This window comes from Actinia tenebrosa, unplaced genomic scaffold (assembly GCF_029948245.1).
Source record: "Actinia tenebrosa isolate PJP-AT-01 unplaced genomic scaffold, QUT_ActTen_1.0 PGA_scaffold3__52_contigs__length_22856419, whole genome shotgun sequence".
NCBI classification, from domain to species: Eukaryota; Metazoa; Cnidaria; class Anthozoa; order Actiniaria; family Actiniidae; genus Actinia; species Actinia tenebrosa.
The window spans coordinates 6,386,074-6,391,803 of NW_028292580.1; the positions used below are offsets into that span (position 1 = coordinate 6,386,074).

Consider the following 5,730-nt stretch of genomic DNA (forward strand, 5'->3'; position numbering starts at 1 on the left):
AAGAAATGCCAGTAGTGACATTTACTGACTGAAACTATTATGCTTACTCATTTCTTCGCATAGACATTACATAAGGCTTTTGGATATTTCTTCGCATATACATTACATAAGGCTTTTGGATATATACTAGTTCCCAGTCCCTTCTCGCCAAAGCTTATTGCAATTCACGTTCCCTTTCTCAAATTCGCATTTTGAACCTAAATTACTGCTGTTAGATCGACATATGTTCGCGAAACAAATGTACTTTTAAATAGCGCTAATAGAAACGCCAAGAGATAACTATATTATTAGAATTAAGTTAGGGCTACATAACGGAAACAATGTTCGATCGCTGAAACTCTTCAGATTGTCATTTAAGCTTGATGCAATTACTTTGTTAGCATTGGCATCTACAAAGGGGAGTACATCCCAAAGAAGCCTTGGCACACTTGCATCTTGTACAGGCACGTTTGCAAGAGCACTTAATCAGTTCACTACAAGCCTTGGATACTAGAATAGTGATCCATTTCGGAACCCATTTGCCATCAACTTCAAACCACGAGAACTGCCCTGGTGATGGCACAGGTGGCTGTGGCTGATTGCTAACTGTCCAGATACCGGCCTGGTAAACGGTGCGCCGGACATGCTGCAAAAGGGCATCCTGCAAATAACAACAGTGTCGATGTTATTAAGGATTATTTAGAAAGAGATTGATCCTAGTTTCATGGAAAGAGGGTGCAGCGGGTTAGTTCAAACTTGTCATTGCGAGTATGTGTCCTGTTAGCGTCCTGGCCCCCTGACTCTTCCTCTCATAAGTGAATTGGAGACAAATTGTGATAAAGAAAAAAGTAATATTTACCTGTGTAGGCGGGAGCTTGTCCATTGCTCTGCTGTTCTTGCAGAATAGCTCCATCCGGGTTATGTTGATGTCGGATAAGGGACTGAGCTTATCGTACAGGATTACCGTGTATCTCTCGATCTGTTTGAAGAGGGGCGAGTCTGTCGTAAGCTGCATAAATGGTGTTTTGGCAAGCATTTCGAATGTGGGCGTGACTTTTGGAAATATCTCCCATGCCTGCCAGGCTGACTTCTTCCCTTTCCCAAAGAAGCAGGAGGTGGTATCGCATTCAGTTAATGCGTGGAATACAGGCAGGGAAGTAGATCATGGTTTACCAAGTACAGCACAAATAGAGTTGACGCTGACGAAGCGAAAGTTTCGACCCATACCAAAGGCAAGCCACAGATCAAGTTCCGGCTGGACTTCTCTCAGGTCATGAAATTTTCCCACCAAGATTACTAGGACATCGGTATCCACGGTTCGGACGAGGACAGTTTTCACCTCTTCAACTTGGATGGCGTGAAGGATATGGACCACAACCCTCGTATCTGCCTCCTCGTGAGTACAATCTGTTATAGCGGTTACAGAGCCAATGGAAATCACAGAAGTACCTGGAGAAAAATCATTTCGGTAGTTAACATTTTTTGTGTGATTCCAACATAGGTTATACACATTAGCATGATTGTTACCACTTTTCAATATGTCTTAGTAGAACACTGAGGGGGGTCGCTTAGCCGAAAGATTTGTTAGTTAATTTCCTTTTTTGTATTACACATACAGCATATTTTGTGTGAGTATCATAGCTGACATATGTGTTGCATGTTACCTGATGTAACGTGGATTGTCTTCGTTTCTGGCCAGTTATGTCCAGCAACCTTCAACGATAGGAACTGAAACAACTCTTGTTTGTTTAACGGGTCACGCAGGAATGACAACCAGTTGGATGGTAGTTTAGTACCCCCAGCTACTTTCCGTCGAACGCCTTTGCCTCTCTTCTCCCTGGTGGACTCCTTGAGACTATTAGGTACATGTATGTATTTGTCCCAGACAACGTCCACTCTTCTACTTCTCTGGCTGCTTAGGTGGGGGATGAAGACTTTATGGGTGTAATCATCAAAGGTGATCGAACCAGTTACGGGAGGGCAGTGGACCATGACAGCTCCGTCTAGAACGCTGCAGTGAAATTGCGTGGGAGGCTCGGCTGAGTCGATGGAATAACGCACTTGAGGAGTTCCGATTTAGCGCTTGGTAGACGAAGGTTGCCGAATTCTGATAAGGAGGGAGGGAATGGTTGAACTTCATGGCTGAAGAACTCCTCGAGGTTAGCATTACGTCTCTGCATGGCGATGTACAGTTGTGCAAATAGTGCAACATTATTTTGCAGTGTAGCTATTCTCTTTGTCTGTTTAGATTTGTCTCGCAGGGGTTGTTTCTTGAAAAGGGGAATCTTGTTCTTCTTAATGGTGTCGTGAATGGAGGTCTTTCGGTCCTCTATAACTGCCTTGACATATTCCTTATACTTGGTCTGACCAAGGCTGTCAAGGTTCATCACGGCCTTAGCTACGTCATCATGTGCACAATCATGGCTATCCAGTGTAACCAACTCGGGGAAGTCATCCAGGAAAGGGTTTCCCATCTTTTTCATGACATCTACTAAATTATTCACCTGCTGTTTGAACGTCTTTTGCGCACTGAGGCCCATTTTTTCGAATTAATTCGAAAAACAACTTAAAATTCAAAGAAAACCTGTTAAACCAAAGTTTTATATATATTGCAATACGAAAATAGCAAGATTACGGCCTTTTAAGAGCAAAATACTTACAGGTTTCGTAGGTAAGTCCGGGGGCCGCCATCTTGGATTTAGCCAATGGCCGAGTGGGACTGCCCACTAGTGTTTGAAAGAGATGCCGAAAAGTAGCTTTTTTGTTAAGATTTGGGGTTGTAATCGATAGCCATGACAGATAATGCATTCTAATGGGTAGATAGCTGTTTTAAAATTTATTCAAAACGTTTTTACATATTTAATGAATATATTTAAAATAAGAACCACAGGGAGCCCAATTCGTGAGATTTGAAAAAGTAAATCCTCCGTAATTCCCCTTAAAGGACAATTTACGTTGGGCTCCCCCTCTAACATTGATAGTACTACCATAAGCTACAACTATGCCAAGTTTGGTGCTTTTGTAAGCTCTGTAACGATCAAGACCATAAGAGACCTGACTATATATATATATATTGTTTCGTCAGGTAAACGAAATTATTAAACACTCAGCCACGGTTTCAGAACTTTATGACATTTCATAGCTACAAATTACATAAAGAGATAGAGTTCCAAATCTAAAACAAATAGGGGAAGGAAAAAACGTTAAATATCTAAACAAAATTAACAAAACCTGACGTGATAGAGCTTATCCGGTGGCTTGCTCTGCAATTCGACAAAACTGAATATTTAACTTAACTTACTTAGCTTTTATACTGATGCGTGCGCGTGCGATAAAGAATTTATATTGTACTAAGCTCTATTGTAATCCTACTATTTTTCGTGCATAGCAAAACATATATATATATATAGTGGCTTGGTGATCCCGTGCAATCGACTTCTAGGGGCATTTCTGCGATCGATATAATACAAAAGTGCCCTAGGGTAGCTCATTTTTCACCCATTGAAAATCTAGGTCTGTTGTAAATCCTCCGTTTACTATCTTCCTCAGCAAAAGGATAGCAATAATCAGCCTACATCGAGAGATTGTAAACGAGCCAAGAAAAATACCTCGAGGTAAGGGATGCTGTGCACAATAATTATCAGGAGGGGGGCCGAAAAACTAGAGGGGGGGGGGGGGGGCATTACATAAAATCATTGCCAAGATAGGGGTGCTCAAAGTAAAGTCACTTAATTTTTTTAAGTATTTACTTAAAGTAGAGGCAGGGGGCATGTTATTTTCAGCATAACAGAGGGGGGTTGAACAATTTTGGGGGGGGGGGGGGTTTGGGGGGGGGGCCTGTCTAAGTTTTTGCTAGATTACTCTAGTTTTTCGCACCCCCCCCCCCCCCTCCCCCACACCACCCCTCCTGATAATTATTGCACAATCCCTAAATGTGAAATTAAATTTATATTCTGACTTGCAACTGCTCGCTCAATGTAACAATACTGCATTTTACTTCTTTTCATTATTGAAATGACCATTCAACTGATAAGAAGTATTGACCTTAAAAGAGGGAAAATTGTTGTTCATAAGAGATACGAAAGCCTGATTACATATTAACCGGATTATTATTTTTGATTGTGCCAAGTAATATTGGCAGCAAATAGAGTTAATCATCAGTTAAATTTTTTAACATTTTTTTCTCAAGGGGCAGACACAAGAAAAATTGCTTGGAAAGTGCCAGTTCAGGTAACGACACCGAAGATTTTTTTGATAGCGCGAGCTCTAGCAGTCTTGAAATATTAGAAGACAAACCATCACAATTGGAAGACAGCATAAATATTAATTCTGACAGTGATGACAAGGAGCAAATCCTCAAGTTTTATATGAAAGATCCCAGCATGCCAATTTTCAAACTTGGAAAATATTCTCCAATTTTTACAGATTTGTTTGAAACACTCGTAGAGAGGCCAAAGTTAGAATATGTTGCAAAACAGCTACCCCCTCTGGTAGAAAACAATCTTTCATTTATAATTTCTGTTCTTCCTAATGATGTTCCTTTTTCGGACATTGGTTGCGATGGGCATGGGGTATGGATCAATGATGGAGTGAGAACCTTTACGTTCAACAGAAATCATGGTGATAATCAATATGTACTGGAATGCCAAAAGAAAATCCCGGATGAGAAAATGAAAAAAAAAACACTTTTTCCTCGTAAGAAAGTATTTTCACAACAAGAAACATCCTGATTTCAAAAAGATGATAGCTTACGTTAAAAATTTCAGAGGACAAATTTGTAATGACTTAGTGTTTTTACAATACTTTTTCGTTGGTAACGAACACCCAATTAAGGGAGTAAAACATGGAAATTCCAAGACGAAACCAAGCAATTACTGCAAAACCAAGCCTTCAGTCCTGGAAAAGGCTGCCAAAGAACACAGTACAAGCAGTACGCGATGCGTGGCAAGTAATGTAGAGGAACTGGGCGGCGTCCAAAACATAAAAAATCCGGCTGATGTTCTCAATGCTAGACAGGTTGTCGACAGAAAATATACTAATACTAGAAAAAGTTCGCGTGTTGTATCAGAAGACTCGGATGAACTTTCTGAAATCATTGATATGGCTCAACGTGAATTTAGTTATATTGTTCGAGAAGTGAAGCACTTTCCCGAGCCTTTTGTAGTGCTTGCCACAGACAGCCAGTTATTGGATCTAGAACGATTTTCAACCGATGATGTAGATTTTTGGCCAATTTCTGTAGACCCCACCTTCAAGCTTGGCAAGTTCAATGTGACAATAGTAACATATAGAAACTTAAAGCTTTCTACGCATCCAGAAAATCACAATCCTCCAATTTCCCTCGGTCCTAATCTTATACATTATTCAAAAACTGAGGAGGTTTATACTGCATTTTTTCAGACCTTGAAGAGGTTACGCCCCGGTATTTCATGTTTAAAATCTTATGGCACTGATGGCGAAACTGCACTGTGCAACGCACTGGAAAAAGTGTTCCCTCAGGCAACATCCCTGCGCTGCTTCAAACACTTCGAGACAAATATAAAAGCAAAATTGTCTGCTTTAAAACTTGCTAACTACGAAAGTATTTTCATAGACAATATCATTTATGGGGAAGACTCTTTACTCAATAGTAAGGACAGCAATCAGTTTGACACGCGATTTGATTCTTTAAAAACAAGTTGGGAAGAGTTAGATCCCGCGGGAAGGTTTGCAAAATACATCACTTCTCATGCCACGATGATGAAGTCTTCG

General features: G+C 40.5%; 1 pseudogene; it reads right to left on the reverse strand.

Moving 5' to 3' along the window:
• Positions 1 to 376: 376 nt before the first annotated feature.
• Positions 377 to 1,257, reverse strand: LOC148908326 (uncharacterized; annotated as a pseudogene).
• Positions 1,258 to 5,730: the final 4,473 nt, after the last annotated feature.